Here is a 10,668-nt window from a genome sequence, read left to right as displayed (position 1 = left end):
ATAAAAAAAAAGGACAGATGAAGGCAATTCAAAGTCTGCACACACATGCCAGCCATTTTTTCTTTTTTCTTTCTATGTGTACGTTGCGCGAGAGGTTCGTAATAAAGCAATTGTGCGAGATATAAAAACAGCATTTTGTTTGAATATTACTTCTCAGAAAAGGTCGGAACTTTAAAGAGGAGAAATCTGACATTTACATAAATACAAAAAAAACTAATTTCCAGAACCAATTTCCCACATGTACCGCTCAGCTTGAAGAGCTCACAGCCTGTAATATTAGGCCAATGAAATTATTCATTGATTAAAAAAAAAAAAAAAAAAGAAGGAAAAAAGGCACACGGCTACACAATGCAAGGCCTCAAGCAATAAACCTATGAACCAATGAGACTCAGAGGACAATGATGACAAACAAGGCTGCTGGGATCCCACTCTCTAGTCAATCTCGTGACTTTGCCTTTAGCGAAAAGTCATGAAATTACAGTTTGTTATCAGGTGGAGTTGATCCAACGTTTAGACAGCTTATCCCATGAGCAGAAGCATAACTATTTTTATCCCTGCATTTATTCAAAGCCATAATATTAGCCATATTTGACTGCAGGTAAAACCTTAAATTTGGCGAGCTTTAAAACGAAACTGATGGAATATGAATGCCTCAAAGCTTTGTGTGTGTGTGGGGGGGGGGGTTATCCTTATAATGAAGCAAAAGATCAGATTATCAGCAACTAATAACTTCAGAAAGGTTTAAGATTATAGCCTGGAGATTTTCACCCAGCAAAATCATCATTAATGAGTCGAGGCCTTCGCGAGTGTATTTCATGACAAGAGTTCAGAGACAGTAAGTAATAATAAAGAAAAGAAAGCAGTGATGTTTTTATTCCATTTAGCTCCTTCATGTTTCATGCTCACTGGGAGACTTGAACATAATGCGGCTCGTCGAAAACGTCTTTGGTGAAAAATGAGAATAGTCCGTCTTTTGTGGCATTTACAATCTCAAGTGGAAATAAAACAAGAATTTATGAGCTGTGAGCGCCTTCTGAATGTTTTGGTAGTTTTATAATGCGCCCGAGAAACATGTTGATGGATTTTTTACACTATTGCATTTAAATTACCCGGTCATTTAAATGCTAAACCGTTAGCCTCCGTGGCCCGTGGAAGCAACAGTTGCCTAGCAGCAGTCTTCTCACATGTTTGAACGCCAAGCAGTTTGTGTACCCAACATGTCGTATCCGGGAGCTCGCGAGTTCCATTTGAAGGAAAAGGACGTGTGATAGATGCCATTGGCAAGACTTTACTAAAGTAAAAGCTTTAGCATTTTTTAATGGTCTGACTGCGAATCGCATTTTTCCAAACATTTTATTGGAAGCAATGGATCGAATCAGTGGCGTTTGTGGCTGTAGTTGAAAAAATACCAAAAGGTAATCATCTTGGGACCCCATTTCCCAAATTTTTTTTTCTTTACAGGGCCCCAAACAATTGCTTTGTTTGCCTGCCTCAAATGATCTGGATGCCATTATTAAAGACAAACCAACCAGGGAATTATCACCCTGAAGATGTTTTCAGTTCTTCAATTCCATTTGAATTAGGAAACTGCAACCTCCAAGTAGGAAATTGGAACGTCCCCACAAACATACCGCTTGTCAACTCGCATTAAATAGGTCGTGCACACACAGTTTTGTCCATCTTCTATCTGTGAAGATGTTGCTATGATCTTGGCACATATGAAATACTAGGAAATGCATTGCGTACGGTATCGCTAACAATGGCTAAACTGCCTTGTGAGCACAGTGGAGGTTTACCTGGAGGCGTCTGTGTGGGTTTTCTGAGTTGTTGCATTGTAACCAAGTCAACCCAGTGTCTCGGATGTTAGCTTTTGATTTTATCCCTATTTGTGTAGCTTTGCCACGATAGCCAGCATTGCTCTGAGTAGTAGCAGCAGCAGTCAGCTGATTTAATTAAAGGAGCTCTGTTTAGCAGCTAAAGTATTGCTGCTTGTTTCTCCACAGCTGCCAAAAACAAGTGTGAAGGAATGAATTGTGAAGACACATATAATTTGGCACTTAGCCTTTGCGTGCTTTCAGCTCATGTAGTATAGTATTGAATTTTCCTACGTCGAACACAAGGAAAACTTCAAAAGCTCTGCTGCGCTTACAGACATTACATTTTGAATCTGAACAAGCAATTCCAGCTGAAAGTTATTCAGGTGAAAGTTGGAATTTCGAATAAAAGCTGACAGCCCTTATTACAAATAAAGCGTACATAGTATCAGAAGTACTTATTATGCAAAATGATCCGGCTCTGGGCTGTAATGGCAGACTAATAGGACTAGGATTATTGATTAATGCACTGACTTGAAAGCAGCATTTCACCATTGTAGCTGGTTGAGGTGGAGTTTATTTTAACTGCGTAATGGCGGAGAATTTCATCAAACCATTGTTCATTAGAAGCTGTTCATTATGGGCCGATCACTGCGGTAATTAAAAAGTAAGCTGTCAAATATGCAAATACGGCAGAGTGGAATGGTGATCATCGGAGTTCAGAGGCACAGGGAATCTAAACCAAGGAGTAATGAGACACTTAACGTCGCTTTTACCTTCAGCAATTTTCCTTATTAACAACGGGTGGCGACAGCTGAATAGATGAGCAGCTCTAAACCACCGGTCACGTTCTTCATCCACTGTTTGTTCACAACTGAAACGCGAACGTAAATGTAAGATCAAAAGTGGGCTGCACATTAAAAATAACCAGGCTACAAACAATAGCTTCTTGTTTTCAATTAAGAGACAGTGTGAGACTTGCAGGCTGGTACGGTATTACTGAAGCTAAAACAGATTTTTGTGTTTTTTTGTGGGTTTTTTTTTTGGCTTAAACAGTTAGTACCAACAATGCCACGGCACATTATACTGTGTGTGCAGCTACAGTGAAAATAGCAGGTTATGAAACACGGTGAATCACTTGGCAGAGCAACAGAAATAGCACTGCATGACTGTTTGACATGACTATTTTTTTCCCTGTTGTTTCTATAGACATGCGAGAGAATGAATGAGTTGATTCACGGTCGCTTTAGTCATGTTCTAATTTGTGTTTCGTAACAGTTTTTTTTTAACAAGCAGAGCTGTTTATTTTTTGCTTGCTTTTTTTTTTCTCTGATCAGCGGGAGTGGTGAGTAAAAGCCGGACAGGCAATCAGAGGGATACATGTATCCTGGTATGCTGTGCAAATCATGCAGCTTGCTTACTGTACATACAGTGAGCTCAATGTCTGAAGGAAAAAAAAACAACAACAACACACCCACTAACACATCCTCCTGTGTTCTCGTGTGTATATATATATATGAGATACAGTACAGCAGTCGATTCCGTCTCGAAGGTCTGCCCTGATGATATGATGATATGTAGCAGAAAACTGGCGGAGCACAGAGCACCAGAGGTCCCTGAACCCCAGAGACTGCTTTGCAGGCAACCAAAGGCATATCTGCAGGCAGCTACATCACACGCTAGTATCTGTCTGGAGCTGCTGTACATCATCATGAGCTCTGTAACACTGGGTACTGAAACATCCAAACGCTGAGATTCCCAACGGAGCGCTGCTTTCTCTTCTACAAAGCCTGAACATATTGCATTACAATAGTGGGAATATGAAACAGTGCTGTATGTGTTGGAGGTTTGTGCCGTGCCTCAAAGGTAAGTAGAGTAAGCTGAACTCTGCCAAGTGTAGTAGAAGGTGGTCTTTGGTTGTTTGAGCTCTGAGGTTGTCTACGGCACAGTGTACCCTGAGAGCAGGGTGGGGGGGAAAAAAAAAATCAGTAAACAGTGTTAATCACCAGAACAGAATAATGTGATTTGCTCATAATGAGAAAGGGCGTAGCTCATCACACTTAGAGCTGTGATTACTGACATCTCACTGAGTAGCGATGTAGCAGAACTAATTCATACATACAAATGTATGTCTAAAAAAACCCTGAATTCACTTCAGGCTAATTAATAATCAAACAAACCAGTGAGCAGTGAAACTTGCAGATGATGTGTCGAGTCCGTAGGTATCTTAAGATCATAATACGGCGCCGTTGATATAGCCAGGAGCTGTGATGCGCACGTCTATATCCGCAGAGATTTAGAATTATTTATTTATTTTTAAATTTCACACAAGGCTGTGGCGAATTCAGAACTCCTTCTATCCCCAGATTGCCGCAAACATTTGTGAGAAAGACAAGGAAAAGATTAGGAGCAGGATTTATCCCTGTTCAAACGGGCCCCGTCTCGAACGCTTTTAACTTCTCTGTTTCCTTTAGTAATGACATTTGCAAACTTGACAAGAGAGGTCAAACGACATGAGACGTTTCACATCCATGTTGATTTTATGCCGAGGTCTTGACGAGAGGCGAGCTGAATTTACCTATGGACAAGGCGTGTTGACTTTAATTAATGAACAGCCCGACCCCATTCTCATTGTGGGCACGTTTGCGTCTCGGGCAAATGACAATTAGCGTAAGCCCACTGTAAGCTTAAATTCCCCGACTGTCAATATTGCGGATGACTGGGAGTGCAAGGGTCACAACAGCTGCACACAGACAGTAGATACAGTGCAATTACTGTGTCTGCAGTCTAGGAATATTTAGGTCTAATAGAGAAGTGCTTTGGTTGCACTTCCACGTTAAAGAAACAAAAAAGGAGGGAATAAGGCCAGTGCATTGTTGTCACTGTTTACAATATAACCCAACAATTAGCAGTCCTACTTGCTATCCCCTGTGTCCACTGTGTTAATCGTCTTGGGCAGGTTCCAGTATTCCATTACTGAATAATTGGACAGCATAGTGGGCCATCACTGAGCCCCTTGCTCTTGCCAAGGGAGAGGTGAAAGCCTTATTGATCCTGTGTCTGAATCTCTGATCAATCAGCCCAAATCAGCCCCCAGGGAGGAGGGAGGGAAACAGGTGACAAAGGATATTTCTATGACTATGTGTTTATTCATCACAACAGTTGGGGGAGAGATGCGGGCGGAATCGCAAGCAGCATCAGCCAACGGTTTTCTCGACGAATCCTCAAGCTAGAACGGGGAGCGCTGGGGCCGCCGAGGAGCGTGTGAGAGGGCAGTTGGGTGGGATGCTCCGCAAAGCCGCCCCCGACTCTCCAGGTGGACATCAGTGGCACGGGATCCTGCTGTGGCTTCCTGTAATTGAGTTAAATAAATGATTGCGTTTCCTGTGGCGGCTGCGGCGGCCTTCAGCTTTATGCCTGGCTAGAGCCACTGCCGATTTAATTAATTTTTAATTAGGAGGGAAAATTGCAGGCCTATTCCACCGGGACCTTTAAGACATCTGTGCATTAGAGATAACATTCTTAAATACTCTGAGCCTCCCAACAGCGGAGGCTTTGAGGGCAGCGAGGCTCGCGTAGTCCGGGGGCCACGGGAGGCAGATGGGGTGCCGCAAAAAAAAAAAAAAAGTTTCCTGAGGTGCGCGTCAGTTCGGCGAGTGTGAATGTCGCCAAACCAAAAGACGCGGGCTTGAGACGGTTCGGTGCAACCATCAGTCACAAAGATTCATGCCACCGTCACGTTGAGCTATAATTGAGTGATTGATGGAACCCGCCCACCGCCTGTCACACACAAACGCGCATACATGTGCAGGCAGTTTACCATTAATTCGCCCTCCCACGCCGAATACCCCACCCACCCTCCTCTGATAAATATGTAGCGCTGTCCTATTTTGCTTCTTGCCATGTAATCCCTCACACACTTAGCCTTTGCATGCTGTGGCCGGGGCTTGATGTATGGCAGCCATGGTGTGTAAGAATGTGGCGGGCGGATGTTCAACAGCCTGTTGGAAGATGTTTTACAGCCCTGGCGAGCAGTATGTTGTCACAATGTGTTCAATATCACAACGCATCAAAATTTACTGCAGGCTCCCAGCACTTTCCATTCATTGTACTTTATCGCTATGGCGACACACATTGATCTTGGCAAATAATACTTTTTATTATTGAGCATTACCCCACGCACTCCATAATCAGATTTATTCCCCTGTCCAGCATGTCTGCGCTGAGGCGTACGAACAGATATCAGAGTGGATAATTCTGCCCTATACTTGACGTGATAATAACCGAGAAGAACGTTTTATCTGAGGAGGAGATGGTATCTGTGTGTGTGTTGTGCCTGAGAAAAAAATAAAAAATAACACCTGACCTTCTCTTGGTGATACAGACTGACATGTTCTTACGGTAATACGGGAACCGATGGCAAAAAAACAAAACAACAACAACAAAAAGAAAAAGAAAAAAACGTCATTTGATCTCACAGGGATTCGCGGGCCACCTGATCATTCGCTTTCCTTCTCCCCCCCCCCCGAGGCGGGCGAGGATGAGAAAAGCGAGATAATGCAACAACGGTGCAATTCAGCCGGCGTAAATTTTTATTAAAACTGCAAAATCAATGTGCGGTAAAGGAATTCAAAGGGATAATTGGACTGTTTTCAGAAAATCTCTCCAGCAATCCACTGCAGCGTTACATTTTGTTACATTAACAAATGTGTTTTTGGATGGAGCATTTTGCTGGAAGAGCTGATGGCAGAGCATGGAAGTGCCTAATTAGGCTGCTGTCCAGGAGGCTGTAGTGTGTGTGAGAAACGCCCCGTCTCTGGCATTTAATCTAAGCCTGTCACATCCACTTTGCCTCTCCCTCAGCCCCCTTGGAAGCGCTCTGAACGCACGGCTGAGAGGACACCTGAATGCATCGCAGTAATTTTCTCTTTGCGGGACTCGCGCTCATGTGCGTCCCACATGACACTGGCTGATGGTAGTCCAAGGCTGAACCCTGCTTTGCTCGTGGAATAATGAAGGAAGCGCCACCCGTTTGCTCGAGTGTGCGGATGTTAAATAGAAGAGAGAGAGACGCGCCACTTTGACAGGTAGAGCATCAGATATAATTGGACGAAGGAAACAATGACTGAGGCCCGCTAATTATTTGTTTTACCCAGTTTTGTTTTGCCAAGTGTCAAGAATTGCAAATTGAACTGTCTTGTATTGATCGCGACATATCAATGAGACGCACAATGAAGACAGCATAAAAATGAAAAGACAAACGCTGTGTCAAACAGGGGGTGTGGCTGACGAGCTGAATAAAAAAAAAAAATAACATGAGCTGTCTGACGAGACAAGAAGAAACGCTTTAAAACTGTTCCAAATCATCCACATGTTACTCTTTTCTTTTTTTAAGATGAACGCCAGAAAGGGGCTGCAATTTGGAAAAATCACCCGAGAAAATGCGTGTTCGGTGTACTTCGCCTCCAGAATTAGTGTTAATTTCGCTCCAAATAATCCACAAACCCGGCTGCGAGCAGTTATCAGTGGAACCAATTTCAACTGAAGAAACAGTCTAGATGAAAAAGGAGTAAATAAGACGGAGAATTTAGTTTTTCTTTCTGCGAGGTTTGCCGACCGACGTGGGCAGTGGACAACAATACCACGCTTCAACATTTCATTTTGTTTTCAAATTACAGACTCGCTTGACCCAAATCACTAAAATATATTGAGTGTGATATTCATTCTTAGCTCCGCTTGATGAAGAAGACCCCAAGCATGCGTTTGAGCTCAAGTGAGAGAAAGTTTCTTAAATTCTTTTTCTTTTTTCGCTGCTGCATTTGTTCCCGGTGATGTCTACAGCAGATCACTTCAATGCTGAGGTTTAAGTCCCCTGGCAACTGAATCCTACGTCTGTATTTATTGAACGTGCATTTATCAATCCGTCGTCCGCAAAAAACTGCTACACGCAGAAACCTTGCAGCACGCCGATGCTCGAGATGTAACTGAGGACGATGTTGCAGGCCTTCTTTAAAGCAGGAAAAGTAAAATATTGGATTGATCCAAAGCTGAGGGGATGTCAAGAGCAAGGGCATTTTTCACCTTTCGATGGAGCTGCAGAATTATTCCGATCACTTCCAGAAGTATATCAGGTTGTCAGAGGTCCACTTTGCTGCAAGGCTAACAACACTGGAGCACATTAAAAAGAAGAACACCGATACCTGCGACCCGACTGATAGGAGCATTTCTCAGTGTGCATTCTTGTCTGGACTCGTGTTCTTGTTAAATGTCATCACTTGCTTCCAGCAGTGTTCAAATTCACAGTGTACATCCAACCAAGTGCGGTCCAAATGCCTGGATGTGTTCGTAGGAACGCATTTGATCAAGTAGCATTTACAGAATTGTATGTGCATGTACTAAAAGTTTCTGAGGGGGTTTTGTAAATATGAGGTTCTGTTTGTTTCCACATGTACGAACTTGGTGTGCAAACTTCTTGAATCAGTGAAAGTATTATTGATTTACAGTTTTAGTTTAATACTCAAAGCTCAGAGTACATACTTTATCAAGAACGTGAAGAGGATTTCATTGATATCGCACACGAGCTGTCGACAAATCGTTCCTGAAGAGCTGCAAAACTCAACACTTTCGACCAGAGAAAAAAATACCTCTGCACATAACTAGAGCAACGACGTACGTGACATTTTAAGGTATTCTCAACAAATGCTTTAATCGCTGTTAACTGTTTGTCCTTCAAAGTCAATATCTTTTATGGGGGGGTGAAGATGTAGCATAGGCTTAATCAAAATTATAGGTGGGCGCCAGACAGGAGAGTTATTTATACTGCCAACCTGTCAATTTCAAAAATGACTTGATTCAGAATAAATAAAGTTAGCCTGGTTAACTCAGTACCTGTGCTACAAAAGGCATAAACAAAAATACTACACCACCAGTTTCCATTTAGTTCTGTAAATTAAATAACTTGTATTTAAACCACATCTTAAATCAAAATACATCAAGGTCAAAGTAATATGTCAAGTCATTAGAACCAAACTGTATTTTCAGAAGGGTCATAAATCAATCCGAAATTCCCATAAGTTCACAAAGATAAGGTCAAAATAACAAGCTCTACATTTAACCAGTTACAATAAAAAGAAGAGCACTGAGATAGACCCCGTCCAAGGTGTACCCCGCCTCTCGCTCGCGACCCTCCACAGGACAAGCGGCTACGGAAGATGAATGAATGAATGAACATATAAAAAGAAGATAAGTCAAACTTTTACCTTTCAACTTTCAAATCAAAATTCAAAAATGTGTGAATCGGAGATGTTTGAATGTCTCTTTCAATTCGAGGCAGTCCAGTTCAGTTCAGTTCACTTCGGTGTGTTTGTGGGTGTAAATGTGGGCGAATGAGAGTGGTGTGCAAGGAGACAGGAGTGCGAGAAGCTTGGAGAGTTTGCAAGATAACTTCTTCATCTGAAGGGAAGGTAAAGTCCACCATGGGAAACCAAGTCTGTCCATAAGGTCCTCATCCAACGCATAGGAAAGACTCCTGGGATTTCACCCAGTACAGTTTGGTGTATCCAGATTATATTAGTTATAGTTCTTTTTTTTCTTTCTTTGAAATAGGTCATTTTAAACGTATAGCTAGAACTAAACTAGATTTACTCTTAGTTATCTTTTCTTATTGTTACTCTCACTCCTCTGTGTCCAATTTATCTCCTCTCTTCCCCCTTCTTTTCCCGTCTACTAAAGGAACAGTTGGTCTGTTGTCTCCGCCACAAAGAAAGTAAACTGAATGACGCACAGATCGCCGTTACTCTGCTGTCCATCACCGCACAAAGACCGCTCAAGCGACTTGATTGTCATGGCAGATCTTCGCCAGGGCATAACCAGTTCCAGATTGTAGGCGGAGAAGTTGGTCCGGCTTCCAGGCCAGAGAAGGAGAAATATTTCAACCAAATGCTGCGTTCATTGTTGGACCTGATTGCTCGCATCCCATCAAAACAGGATTTCAAGGCCCTAAAGATACTGGATGGATTCTGTGTCTGTTCCGCCGAAAGCAATAGAAATAATGTTATTATCGTCTCATCATAAGTGGCATGAATAATATGAGCCACAATTGGCTTTAATTTTCCAACTGTAGTGCTGTTCATCTCACAGGGTTGCCTATATTGTGATCAAAAATATCCGAGCAAGCTGGAAAAACTCAAAACTCAAAACTAAGCCTCTCCAGTAAACAACTCACACTGCGCCCTTGTTTTTGTTAGTGCTTTGTGTAGCCTTAAACATGTTTCAATTTAGTCCATTTTCAGTTGTTCACCTCCTTTGTAGTGGCAGAAGTGCCTTTGGGTGCCTCTGTACCAACGCTTTATCGAGCCAAAACTCTAATCTCGCATTATTTGCATGCAAGTGAAGTTTCCACATCCCTGATAGAGGAGCAGTTAAAATCCGTGTTTACTCATTCCTGCCTCATCATCCGCGCTCCCTCTGCTCATCTCCTGCGAGGCTGCTGCAAACATAAAGTAAAACACTCTGCGGTGTCAGCGCAGGTTTCCATGTTTCCCCGAGGGTTCCCACAGGTGTCTCTCACGCTTCCCCCCACGGTCACCGACCACATTAACACTTGCAGGTGCAACCTATAGCGGGGCCCCGTTAAGCTCGTCAGCCAGCTGCCTCCACGCTGAACGCTGTCTCGGCGGTGCTGGGTTTTAATAGATGATAATCACAGCAGGACGTAGGAGGGCAGGCCAACACGATTTTAATAGCTTCAGATGGATGTGTCTGTCTGCAGAGCGGCACGTGGAAAAGAGACAGCGACATCAGCACCTACTCACACTGACTCTGGGCTGACCTTCTCCATAGAGACAGGGAAATG

The sequence above is a fragment of the Chelon labrosus genome, assembly GCF_963514085.1.
Source record: "Chelon labrosus genome assembly, chromosome: 8".
Taxonomy (NCBI): Eukaryota; Metazoa; Chordata; class Actinopteri; order Mugiliformes; family Mugilidae; genus Chelon; species Chelon labrosus.
This window is presented reverse-complemented; position numbering follows the sequence as displayed.